This window comes from Chelonia mydas, chromosome 6 (genome assembly GCF_015237465.2).
Source record: "Chelonia mydas isolate rCheMyd1 chromosome 6, rCheMyd1.pri.v2, whole genome shotgun sequence".
Classification (NCBI taxonomy): Eukaryota; Metazoa; Chordata; order Testudines; family Cheloniidae; genus Chelonia; species Chelonia mydas.
In genome coordinates, this window is record NC_051246.2 from 33,564,211 (window position 1) to 33,578,954 (window position 14,744).

The following is a 14,744-nucleotide window of genomic DNA, read 5'->3' on the forward strand; positions in this document are numbered from 1 at the left end:
CACTCAGTCCCTTATGAAATAGGAGCACTAAGAAACAGAGACTAGAAAGTAGAACAGTATTTTAAACCCTGCTCTCAGGTGGCCAGGAGAGGGGCAGGTTTTCTTTTCTCCAACATCTGATGGAAATCTCCAGTGCCAACCTGAGTAAAACAGGCAGGGTGCTGAGATGATCTTGGCCTCATTTTGAGATATGAATCCTGGTTTGGGTGTGCGTTCAAAGCATCCTCCCCTCCTCCAGAGTTTCAAGGGGTTCATATTTGATGCTCTGTTACAGGAAAAAGAAGGTGAGTTATGCAGCTCTGCCCACAGCTCCCTGCTAATACCACAAATCCCAAATCTAATTGATAGTAATGAATACAGTGTTCAGCCCCTCCCCAGCTTAGGCTCCACATACAGATACACACAGGAAAGAACACAGGTAATTGATGCTGTCAGAAGAGTTTGGTCTAGTTAACAGTAAAACTAACAGGTTTTTTTTTTTTTTTGCATGTCCTCCAACCTGAATGTCCAGAGTCATCAGATAAAGATACAGATAAGTGCTGGAAGTGTGGATACTGCCTCCATTCTCCATATGAGATAGAGCTGTCCAAATATGGGGTGCTGATCCTTGACTGGGGCTCTGAGGTGCTATGATAATTCAAATAATAAGATGAGTTTCTGGAAAGAGATACATTAAAGAATTATGACTTGCCTACATGGTGGCACAGTCCAGACTACAAGGGTGTGAACCACAGAGCATTCTTAAGTGTTGCACTTTAACTACCCTGAGCAGGCCCTGCTGGTGCAAACCAAAAGTTCATGTTAACGTAGTCCTGTTTCAAAAACATAATGGCATGACTCCAGCAACTATGGCTTTGACAACAAATATCATGACACTCCATATAAAATCTCAAGGTTGGCAACACCATGCACAGTTGTCAGTGACTACACAAGGTGCTGGGCAATGATGTATTGATCCCATCCTGTTCATACAAGGATTTGTGGTGTTTTGCAAAAACTACCTTAACATGGGCTAGGGATTTCACCTGTTAGGCGAAGTTCTGCTCTGAGTCTGATCCCCACACTAGTTATTGGGTGCAATACAGGGGTAGCGGGGTGAAATGTAATGGCCTGTGATATACAGAAGATCAGACTAGATGGTCTAATGTCTCCTTCTAGTCTTAACTTCTATGAATTCCACAATAATTATACTGGAGTAGCATCTCAGTCCATTTCAAAGAGTAGATGAGCCCTAAAGAAGGAATATTTTAGTGCTTTGATTGGCTGAGTAAGGGCAGTTGAGATTTTTTTACTCTAATTGTGTGGGGAGAGGACAGGGCATGGGCTGTTTGGCCAATAGAATCTAATCTTCTGCAACCGGTGGGCAGGGAGGAGGCAGAGCATAGTGGGGATTAAGAGCAGCCCTGTCTCCACCCATACTCTCCTCCCTCCCAGAGCAAATGGATGGCAGGGAAGGAGTTGCATCTTTGGTTTACAGTTTGTTCTGTGGTCTGCTGCTGTGATCATGCAACTGCTCACCACCCCTTATTCAGGGCAGGTTGTAACGTTACAGCATAGCATCAGTGGATTTGGCCCCTCATTTGTACATAGGCAAACCCAGGGAAATAAGTGAAGTCAGTGAGGCTCACACTCAGGCCAGAATTTGGCCCAAGAATGGACAAAACAAGAAACCCAGTTCCCTTTCTATACTAGCAAAGGAAACTCCCGACCTTGCAGTTGCATTAACTCTGACTATTTGAACATGAACTGATCTGAACTATTTACAGATGTTTAAAATTTTATTTCCAATATACCTCTGGTGTATGAAAGCAATTTTTTTAAGTCACTTAACTCATTTAAAATACGAATTGAAAATTAAAGCTCAGAATAAGCAGGGGGGTAAAAGGTCCCAAGATATTAGGTCAGACTAACTCTTAAAATGAAATAGAGAGTAATAATACTGCAGCGGTAACTGCCACTAAATGTTTAAGTGTTTGAGACTTTGTTTTCTCTTGCTAATGCTCTATGAAAGTGCCTTTTTATTCCCCTTTGTTTTCCACCTCTCTCTAGCTATATCTAAAATTGTTTATGCTCTTTATGAGCCACAATATTCACTTTGGGTATGGCAGTTTATTTTTTTCCATGCTCTTCAGGTGCCATAGGTTTTCTGGGGACATATTCGTTTTCTCTTCAGAACATCATGACTTTCCTTCTATTTCTTTTAACCTTCAATCTCATCCTTGTTTTCTCTATATTTCTTCACAGTCACATATTCTATTCTTTCATTGGTAACATCCTCATCTGCACTCTTGCTTTTCTGACAGTGCTGGACATTAATTCCATATTTTCAAATATGTGTTCTGAATTAAAGCATAGTAGTGTACAGGTCCTAGACACCTGTCATATCAAAGGAATAGCAGTTGTCAGCAATAAAGAAAAACTTTCACACAATTCCACTAGCTTTTCCTTGAAAAAGATGTCAAAGGCACGGGGGGTGGGGCGGAGGGAACAACAAGGCAACTGTGACTGATATGACTGATATGAAAAATATAGTGATAAAACTTGAAAGCAATGTGGAAAGATTCTGGAACTGAATAGGTAATTTGGAACCTTAGTAGGAACACTGTAATCTTAGAATAAGCCTTTCTCCCCCCACCCATTGGAATAACATATTCAACTTCTAAACAACTTGGGCTCAAACACCTTGTGTGTAAGAAGAGAAGTATATTTCTTCAGTGAGGTATTTTTTAGTTTTTCATATCAAGTGCCATTTAAAAAAATCAAACATCAAAGTGAAATATTTGCACTACAGTGGAATAGAAAAATGCCAAAATACTATGCCTGGTAATGGCAATGAGAATTTTAATTAAAAATAAATAAATAAAAGCTGCATTTCCAAATTTTACATTGTTGTAACCAAGCACAGGGCACAAAGGTTTCACTTGACTCTAGCTCCTATTAATGGGTTTGATCCTGCAAAAACTTAAACATATTCAGAACTTTACTGACATCTGCAGTCCTATGCTATGAGTCACAATTCCCTCTGTGTTCCAGGAGCAATAGTAATAACCAGTAGAAGATCATTTTCCCCTCTGTGCCAGCTCAGTTGTGCTGGAGAAGGGAGGAGGCCAAGCCAAGCCTCGACTTATCCCCCACTCCTGTCCATCTATCTGCACAGGGCAAAGAATAGAATTTCCACCAAGGCTGCTCACCTGTGTAATCTGGGATGCTGGTAGCCCATACTGGGGAATAAGGAGGCAACCCCTGTGGTATTTTGTTTTATTTATTTATTTATTTGGTGTATACAATCCAGTCAAGCCAAGCCACAGTGTTCTTATCAGCTATGTTCAAGGCATGAAGACCTCCATGAAACTGAGTAATTTTGCAGTCCTCAGCAGTCTGTGTCATGGTTTGTGGCTCCCCACAGTGAACTGTCTCTAAAACATCACCGAAATTCTGCTGCAGTACAAATTCCATGTCTTTGTAAAGTCAGATTACTATTTACACGTCCTGTATACTTAGATATAAAAATCCACCTTCCTTGCTCACAATTTCTGATTTTTTTAAAATCAGGCTTCCACTTGCCATATGGTGGTAATGGCCATCACTAAGCCAACATGATTCAGGATAACATTCTACACCATGTTAGATGTCATCTACTGGACATTCTGTGAGAGAGCACACACCTGATCTGAAACTTTCTGGACAGTTAGCAGAGTAGATTGGCTGAATACCGAGGCATATCCATAGAACTCATACATAACCTGGAGTTGGTACATTTCTTATGAAAAAGTCAATGAGTGAAATTTAGCCTTGTACAGTGGGCCTACACAGAGCATAAGAACCATTTAAGTCCCACTGAAGCCCTATTAGGATAATTTAAATTGGACCTTAGTGGTTCATAAACCATGTGTGGTCTCTCTTCACAGCGATCAGTTTCACCCAATATGCTTTAATGACATTTCTTGGTGTAAGTATACAATGGAAGACTGTCCTTTTGCAATCAGTCTAAAACTTTGATCAAAATTAAAATTGCTAAAAGAAATCTAACTGTAATTTTTTAAAAATACTGAAGGTATGGAAAAAATATGCCCCAATAAAAGGACACAACAACAGATACTCTTCTTTGAACAATCTCATTTACATTTTCAGTTTTCTAAAGTATCATCAAATCAAACAAAGTTATTGACTAAAAATTGTGCAGGTATAAGTATCTCAAACTGTAGAATAGCATTACAGACCTGAGCCAAACCCCACTGAGCTCAAGCAGTACAGATATTTATGGATGCTATTTCACTCAGGTAATTTTAGTGTAATCATAGAAGGAAGTATTGTCTAGTTATTTGTTGAGGATTCTATTCCTGGCTTTGACAGTCTATGGTTGGCTCATCTTAAGCAACTCCTTTAAAGGGACAGTATTTACCTCATAGGATTTTATGAGACTTATGTTTGACGTACACTTTGAAATTCTTAGATGAAAGGCACCATGTAAGTGCAACTTATAACTATAGAAGCTTGCCTCAAAACAAGGTATTTACTCACTGGCTTTGTTCTCAGACAGATGCATATACCCTTCTTTTACCACAGGTCTGACCAATGAATGAGGAAGGATTGATGCAGAGCCATTTTAACAATGAATTTCCCCTAAAAACATCATTTTATTATTGACAGCAGAACTGTGGAAGTAATTCCAGCTCTGAGTTTCTTAGATGGAAGCAATCACACAACCTAATCAGCCATTCGGTGTCCTATCAACTAAAATGGATGGTTGGGCCACCTAAGATGAGCACAACTATGCTCAGAACTACTTTCTTCTATGAAAGAGTCAAGATAAGGAAAAGAGCAGCTACTCTGAATGACACCACAAGCTTTTCCCTCAGAACAGCTGCTACCTGTTACACTTTGAGCTACTTATTAGGAGAACTCAACCAGAATTTTTGGAGGTGAAGTGACTAGTAAGTTAAAAAACTTGACCACATTTCTGCTATAGAGAAATATTTGCTACTAAAAGACCTGGAATGGAAACAAAAATGCTTCATCTTGCTTCCCTTTATTATCTGGATGCAAACTGTGTTCAGAAGTCCAGATAACAGAGCCTGTGATTTAAGTTAGAGAAAATAAACTTGCTTTATCTTGTTTATGTCTGCTATTACCACAAGGATCTTCTGTTCTTGGCAATGTCAGAAAAGGCAAATATGCAAGACATGTCTGAAACCCAGCTAATGCTACTAAGAGGGGTGGTGTGGGAGGATTAGAAATAAACTGAAAGAACAATGAATCAAAGCTGCAGAGAATTTCATGTGAGTTTTAATCAATAATTAGTTTGTGCTGCTGTATAAATGGTCTGAAATCAGCAGACACTAAAAGTTGAAGTAAAATGTCTTGGATTTTATGCTGACTTTTCCTTATGCTGTATCTACGATTAATCTCAGTAGCATTTTTTTCACAGTATAACATTATTTTAGAAGAGTTTGATTAAAATAGCTTGAATACATTTTTTCTGTATGTATAAAAACAGTGTTTGAATAACATGATCCATATAATCATTTTGTAACAGTAACAGATATAACAAAACGTGATTCTATGTATGTCAGTATCATTTGCTCTAGTAAAATCAAAGGCTTGAACTCATTTCTGTGAACAGAAACATTTTCAAATGTTCTTTATTTTTGCAAGGTAGCGATTCCTACAGTGGAAAACTGACATCATAGAATCATAGAACTGGAAGGGACCTCGAGAGGTCATCTCGTCCGGGGCCCTGCACTCAAGGCAGGACTAAGTATTATCTAGACCATCCCTGACAGGTGTTTGTCCAACCTGCTCTTAAAAATCCCCAATGATGGAGATTCTACAACCTCCCTAGGCAATTTATCCCAGTGCTTAACCACACTGACAGTTAGCAAAAAGAAAAGGAGTACTTGTGGCACCTTAGAGACTAACCAATTTATTTGAGCATGAGCTTTTGTGAGCTACAGCTCACTTCATCGGATGCATACTGTGTCTTCTGCAGTTTCCACAGTATGCATCCGATGAAGTGAGCTGTAGCTCACGAAAGCTCATGCTCAAATAAATCGGTTAGTCTCTAAGGTGCCACAAGTACTCCTTTTCTTTTTGCGAATACAGTCTAACACGGCTGTTACTCTGAAATCTGACAATTAGGAAGTTTTTCCTAATGTCCAACCTAAACCACTGCGATTTAAACCCATTTCTCCCTCCTCCTTGTAACAACCTTTTATGTACTTGAAAACTGTTATCATGTCCCCTCTCAGTCTTCTCTTCTCCAGACTAAACAAACCCAATTTTTTCAATCTTCCCTCATAGGTCATATTTTCTGACCTTTAATCATTTTTGTTGCTCTTCTCTGGACTCTCTCCAATTTGTCCACATCCTTCCTGAAATGTAGCGCCCAGAACTGGACACAATACTCCAGTTGAGGCCTAATCAGCGCGGAGTAGAATGGAAGAATTACTTCTCGTGTCTTGCTTATAACACTCCTGCTAATACAGCCCAGAACGATGTTTGCTTATTTTTGCAACAGCGTTACACTGCTGACTCATATTTAGCTTGTGATCCACCATGACCCCCAGATCCCTTTCCGCAGTACTCCTTCCTAGGCAGTCATTTCCCATTTCCCATTTTGAATGTGTGCAACTGATTGTTCTTTCCTAAGTGGAAGTGCATTTGTCCTTATTGAATTTCATCTTATTTACTTCAGACTGTTTCTCCAGTTTGTCCAGATCATTTTGAATTTTAATCCTATCCTCCAAAGCACTTGCAACCCCTCCCAGCTTGGTATCGTCCGCAAACTTTATACGTGTATCATCAGACAAGGAGAAGGATTTTATTTTATAACTGTGCTTTTCCCCTATGAATAAAAAATGCAAACATTTGCTTGGGAATTATTAGGGTAACTGTACTTTGGAAAATATGAGCGGCAGTTTTTAAAATAAAAATGTGCCAGCTAAATTTGGACAGATGCACAGTTACCACTAAAGAAAAGTACCTGTGCATCTGGTTGTATGAAATTAGCACTCTGTTTTGTGTGGTAGAATTATGAATGTAATTGAAAAGGCATGACATAAAACACTCAAAGAGCACTGCCTGTGTAAAAAAAGAAATAGTCACTTTTATTCATCTGCATCTAACCACCTCTTCTATTGCTGCTCCTTGACAAAAACTGTTAGTCTTACTTTCCTTTTTGCTAACGTGCTAGTGCTGTATCTCTCAGGACAGAGAGACACCTGATAAAATCACAGTTCAGGTCTGCATATGGCAGAAGAGATTAAAGAGCTACAAATACTGTTCATGTCTTCGTGCACCTGGGGCAATTGTAGTAGAATCCAGCAAAGAAATGGACAGCTTGAAGTAAAACAGGATCTTGCAAGCAAGGACACAGCTTGCATATTTTTTATGTAACAAGACAACCCAGTCCTGAATTTGCTTCTGAGTATTAGCCAAGGAAGCCTATGCTAATATCACACAGGTACAACGCTCTTTAGCTTGCTCAGTCTCTCGGTGTTTTGGCAACTCAAACAGTAATTCTCAAAGTGTCTTCCTTTCCTACTCAAAAGGAATCATTAGGGACACATTAATGAATATGGCCCTTAATTATTAACTGATGTTGCTTGCAGGCTACCCATCTACTGAGTAACTGGAGGCAAATGGGTCTTTTGTAAGTTTACAGGGGTGATTTCTAAAAAGTGATATTTTCCTCAGAGTTCTATGCACCATTGGCAAAAATGGTTATGATTCCACCAGATCCAGAAGAAAAAGAGCTTTCTTTCCCCCCTCAGTATTTTCACAACAGCATAATGACATATTTTCCACAGGCAAAATACTGCTTTTCTACCCAGCATGAACACTTTTCAAAGCTTAGCTCCCATAGGCACCACTAGCCTAGATCTCAAGGCCTTGAAGGCCTATGCACAAGGAGCAGGAAAGCCTGAGGTTATTTCCCTGGAGTAATTTTGTAATCGCCTTTTGGCTCCTACTGTTTCCTTAGGAAGCTCTTAAATCCTGATGGGCTGGTAGGGGTCTCAGTGGTGTCCTAACTTTTGGTTTACTTGGGAGTTGTAATCTGCTGCAGTAGAAGTCCCAGAATTCCCACTTGGGGCTCCACTCAATATAATAAGTGTTTAAACTGTATAGTCATGTGGTGATTTTGTGACACAGATAAGGTCTAAGGATCAGGAGGAGACCAAACTCATTTTCTTTTGTGACCTAATCAGAATCTGAACCCAAGTCTCCATGGAGGAAAGTCTAACACTAGTGCCTTTCTTTGTACCAATTCCTGACCTGAATGCCGGGTTCAAGCTTACTGGAAAGTCAGTTAAGAATTGTAAAGTGGCAACAAAAACAAAATAAATCAGCTAGTAAAATGCATGTTGTTCCTGCTTGTACTGTGTGCTTTCATTCTTACAGATTGTGTTCCTGAGATGCCCTGACCAAAGGAACATGTGTGGGATTCTGCAGATGTTTCAGCAGTAGCACAGCTGGATGGAATGCTATAGACATCTGGTTCACAGATGTGTGATTGTGTACTTGGTAGCTAGCCAGATTTCTGAAGGATCCATTTAGTTTTTGGAGTGAGAGAGATTCAGAGAACAAGAGAAACATCCACTGGTAGTAATAATCCTCCACACTCCTCTAAATGCCTAAATCAGACTCACTACTCTCACTTTCGCTGCTAGTCTAGTCACTATAGTTTTCGTCTTACCTTTTCCAGAACTCAAGAGCCTGAAAAGAAGATTATTTGAGTTGGAATACATCAAGCACAGGGGGTGTCAACTGAATAAAATTATTTGATCTTCTGGAACATTTGCTCTTGGCTTTTCAGCAATTTGTTCCAGAAAGGCCTAATCCAAAACCCACTGAAGACAATGGAAAGACTTCATTGGGCTTTGTATCAGCCCTAAAGAAACAGGAAATGAGTGCCCATCCTTAGCATTATTGTATTACTGCTGAATCTCTTCTCTTTTCACCCATCCCATTATTATAATAGATGCACTGTTTGTGAGTATTGCTTGGTGATCTGTTTGCTAATATGGGTTCCAGACTTGCCACAGCTTTGACTTTTGTTTCAGATACAGCACATAAATCATACATAAACATACACCTGGAGTTTTGGGAAAATAATCTCCAGCCTAGACTATACAGATCCCATTCTTAAGATTTCTAATGCTACAAGAAATGGCCACATTTGAATGGCTGTAATATTTCAGAGAGGGCGGGCACGCAGTGCAATTTAGTTTAAAATTGATAAGAAATATTTCTAAATAGCTAGAGCATCATTGCCCAGAGTGTCAAATCAAAACAAGGATTTTAAAGGTTAGTAAATAAATTTCAAACAGGTTCCCTTTTACAGTGTCTCTTCTTTAGTAGCCATGAGGGATGGGGAATCTAGGGTTGGGGTTTTCAAAGGAGACTAAGGGAGTTGGGTGCCTAAATTGCTGCTTGGGTAATGAAGCAGATGTCAATGTTCCTATCTTAACCCTTTTCTGCAGTACACCTTTTCCCCTTGCCCAAATAACTAACATCAGACCAATTTTTGTTTCAGAATAGTTTAAATTCGTATTCAGGCAACACTCCTGAAATATGCACAGCTAAATCAAAGTATAAAGCATTTATATGTAATAATTTAAGTGTATTCATTCTGACTCTAATGCTCTCAGCAAAATAAATAAAATATATAAACATTTAATAAATGAGGACTAAACCCATAGTTCTTACAAAGAAACAAATCTCCCACCAAAATCTTTCAGCTGAGATCTTCCATTCCAACCTCCCCTATCCTGCAAAACCATCATACTCCCAGATAATCCTGGCAAAATATGGCTGTTTTCCAACATCAGAGCTCTCCAGAACTAGAACCCAGCAGACACAGAGGGGAAGCAAGTTCCAAATCCAAGAACATCTTTTATTGGAAAGCACTTAATGAGTTAATACTAGAGCTGGTTGGATGACAGAATTTCCATTCCATGGGAAATTCCAACATTTCAAAATTTGTTTTTGTTCTAAATCAGAAAAAAAGTCAAAAATTCAAAATTTCTCCTGAAATGGAAATTCTGAAAATAATTGTTTCAGAAACATTACAGTAATGTCAGAACATTATAATAAAATATGAAAATTAATATTTTAATATAATATTAAGTTTAAAACAAAATCAAAGAGATAAAGTCACCACAACATTTGTACCTTATTAGAATGAAATATTTCAGCATTATTGAAATGAAAAAGTCAAAACAATTCATTTAGCCTTTTTCACATTGAAAATATTGTGCAAATGAACATCTTTCTGACACATTTTTATTTTGAGGAAACTGCATTTTGTGACAGAAAACTCTTTTTGTTAATTTTTTTTTGACCAGCTCTAGTTAATACAGTTGGTTCCGCAGCTCCTGGGAGTAGTGCTGGCTCTTCAGTATCATTTGTAATAAAGCACTTACCCTTGTTGTCATCACACATGCTTCTCCGGGCTACTTCATCACGACACAACATAGTGTCAGACTGAAAAAAAGGCAAAAAGTAAAAGATAGTGAGTTAAACTGCTTTGCAGCATGGATTTAGTCTCATGACCCCAGGCACTAGAGCACACACCAGAACAGCTTATGTTGCTAGCACTGCACTGGAACAGAGGGAGATTAAGCAATGCCCCTGAGAGGAATACCTGCAGACATGTCAAGTCTCACTCACTAGGTGTGAGACTCACTGATTAGCATGCTGTCTCACCCCCCCACACATTACTAAGCTTATCTGACTCATTTTGAGTTAATAAATTAAGATTAAAAATATTTTTATCCAGCAGCTGAAACAGACAGCAATACATCTGGGGCTTCAGGCACAGGGCTTAGAACTTGGAAAGCTGCTTTCCAAGCTTGTGTACTGTGGTAACCAGAGAAACTACAGGCCCGTGTTTTATATGTGCCCGAGAGGAGATAGGAGGCTACACAAGCGGGTTTTTGGATGTGTGAATAGTTGACGGTCAAAATAGTATGAGTTCACCCAAAAAATGTGCAGGACTTGATCAAAAGTTAAACCACACTGGACAAATTCACGTCCTCAGGGATCTCCAACCATCCAGGTTTTTGTCCCAACTGGCAAATAGTTGTTTTTATTAAAATCCACTGGTTCGAACTGCAGACAGAATTCTCACATGCCCTAGACTTTAGCATGAATTAGGACATTTAAGTGTTTCACATGCAATATTAAGCAGTGTACATTTTAAAACAAACTATTAAGTGCTGGTTGGATGTGAAGTCTTAGACTACTGGATGCCACCAAGCACCAGAGATGAGAGTCCCTGTCTTTAGCAATGACCTAACCCAGCACCTGGAAAGTCTCACTCTTTGCGGCTGTAAATCTCACTCTTAAAGACAAGCTACCCTTGGCATCTTTGAACCTGCTGTGACCCACCTTTCTTTTTACAAGTTCCAGCCTGAATGCTGGAAGTCAAGTAGGAGGAGGTGGGTTTTGCTGGGAACTGAGCCTGGGGTGAAGAGAAGAACTGGACTGGAAGACAAATGTAACATGCAGCTAGAAGGTATGGCCAGAGATTAATGGGAGACCAGATGGAAGGAGAATTAAACTATGTGGAAAGGTACTTAATGAGTGTGGTGGTGTGGGAAGGATCTCATTATGCTGGATAGAGGAAGATAGAGGAAGCAGCAGCTGTGAAGCGAGGCTCTAAGAGTGGGGGAGGTACCAGAAAATCCAGACCATTCATGATGATACTTTTTGGAGAGATTTGGGGGAATTATTAGCTCTATTGTCTTAAAAATAGAATGTTTGTTCCTGAACTGTGTGCCAATCTCTGCTCTTAGTTACTGTAGTGTAAATACCAATTAACTACATTGTTACACATGTAACAGAGCAAGACTTGCCCTCTGCATTTTATTTCCCTCCTGCTATTTCTGTGCTCTTCAGTGCTCCAGAAATAAAGCACATTCAGGGCAAGTGAAAATAACTAAAGCACAGTGGGAGGTCCCAGTCTGACACCCCTGGAAACTACAGTTCTCTAGACAACTGCAGAAAAAGCACTGTAAGGCAGCAGCAGTGCACACTTCCTCACATTGCCCTACCAATGTGCACCAAGTTGAACTAGAGGAACAACTGCTAAGACTGAGTGGGATCCATTCAGTCCTGGGCTTGCTTACTGAGACTGCAAGTAAGGGTACCAGCTAGTGAAAGTTGTGGTGATGTAGACACTTGTTCACCTTTAAAATGAGGGAATTGTGGCCCTGAAAATGTGTTAATTGGCTGCATACATAAAACATACATATTTTTGTCTAGTGAAGGACTGTCCACATCCCCTTTTAAGAATATGATACTAGAGTGATGAGCATGGAATAGAAACCTAGGTAGATGGAATATGATCTAAAACATAATGTTCCCTGTTGTCAGGATCCCAACATAGGCAGTCAGGCCCAAGGGTCAGAGCAGGGACAAACCTGAGGCTAAGAGCCACAGGGGAGTTCATAGTCAGGGAGTTCCAGGGCAGGGAACCAAGTGTCAATACCAAGTGTCAGAGTCTGAGTCAGGTTTCCGGGTTCAAGTCAGGAGGCAAAGTCCAAATCAAGCTGAGGTCAAAGCCAGGAACTCAGGAGCAGAAACTAACAGCAGCTACAGGAAAACCACAATATTGCCTGGACATTTCCTGACCCACCTCTTGGGTTTATATAGGGTAGGGAGCCAATCAGGAGGCATGAGGCTGCTGTCTGTCAAACTCTTGAGGCAGGACTTCCCATGGTCTATGTCCACAGTGGGTCATCAGAAGTGGAGAACAAGCTAGTTACAGCTACCACTGGGTGGCAGCTTGAAGCTGCCAGTTATCTGATTGCTCTGCAGGCCTAGGTTCTAGCCCTGCGGAGCCTTACATCTGTCCTATAAAGAACAATTCTGTGGGGGTGAAGTGATCAACTAGATGATTCTACCTGCCCTTATTTTCTTTGCTTAGATTACGTTATCTAACTCAGAACATTGCCTAAAAGCCAAATCATATGACACAATCAGTGAATCTAGATGAGTGCAGCAACAGAGGGGTTTGTAAAGCACTCTAATGGCTGGATCAGCATCAGCACTGAAAGCTCCTCTGAGTCTCCTAAAAGTATCAATACAGTCTAATGATAGAAACTGAAATGTCTTTATATGCCTGGAGTGAAATTCTGGCCCTACTGATGTCAATGGAAGTCTTCAATAGGGAACAGATTTCACCCCGGTACGTAACACAGCCCACTCCACCCATACAAGAGACTTCTAAATGGCTTTGGTTGGTTACACCTTTTGTAAGTCATCCAGCAATAGTCAGCCATTTGGAGGGTTTGAAGGGCTAAGCAATCCAACACTGCCTCTTGGAAAAGAGCTGTCATCTCATGCAATGGAACTGCTGATGGAGAAGGATAAGAGAGGTTTTCTCTCTCTCTCTCTCTCCTCTCTATACCCTCATTTATATTTATTTTAAAAATATTAAAAATTATACAAAACTGGGAGTTGCTTTGTTATATAATACAGTAATAACTGTTACATTAACATCTTCATTTAAATTAGAGCGTTGTCATGCTTTCAACAAGAATCTTCCCCTTTTAGTCTCATTCAGATGATTAATGTCATGACAATCTCATATGAAAAGAGATACCATTGGGAGAAGTTATTTAATACATATAAAATACAACTTGGCTGTAAGAATTTTTTTTTTCAAAAATCTGTTCAGTTATAAAGTAAAATGAGAAACAGCAAGCTCCTCTTTTGTGCCATTGGAGTCTCCAACTCATTTGAGAGCTGTTCTTTTAAAGAGATGGGAAACCTACCAAAATACCAGATGTTTAATCAATACTCTCAACTTTCTGAAAGTCTAGAGATGGGGGAAAAAGTCAATAGAATCATTCTGGAAAAGAAGATCTTTTGATTTCCAAAGTCTGCAATGCACAATATTGACAATCAAGACAAGTTTGCATTTTTAAAAAAATGTAAAACGTAAAAGAAGGCCTCATGGTCTGCATAGCAAAAATACCCTTTAATGGGCAAGAAAGAAAGGTATTTTTTAAAAAATGCTTTGTTTGTCTGTTATAAAATATAACCTACATATCTTTTTTTTATTTCCTAGTTGGATACCACCTTGGAAAGAAATGCATTTGGGATTTTTAAAGATAAACAAACAAAAGTGAACTTTTCAGGGTCCTATATCTTAATAGAAATTTGCAAAATGCAAATCCTGCCAGCTAACTGAAAATGTATGGCAAAGTATTATTTTAATTTGAAATGTGATGGATCTTCAGTCCCATTAACTTATCAAACAGATATATTCATATTTGTTAATATCAGGCATCAGCCTGATTTAGTCTTTGTGCAGTATTTTTGTGCTGAAGACAAGAGGTTTCTGTTATATTATTTTATCTTATTATTGTCAGGTTTAACCCCTGGATATCCTATTGTCTCTAACAACAGACAACATATAGTGATTCAGATTGGGACTGGGGTTGCTTACTGTTGATTCGGAGTAATCTCTTTCCAAAACTTGGCTACAATGAACACTAACAACTTAATTCAAATGGTTCTGTCTTTCTTTAAGACATCACACATCTTGAGTGGACCATATCCTGCTTTCTCATATTGAAATATGATTACTTCAGTCATTTGATATTTTCCTGCACCACTGCATCAGATGATATAATGACAGAAGTGCCTGTGGCATTAGAAGTATTTTGATTATAACTACATTTAATTAGCAGGGTGGATAAGGAACTCCTTGTTCCTCATCCTGTCAAACAAAT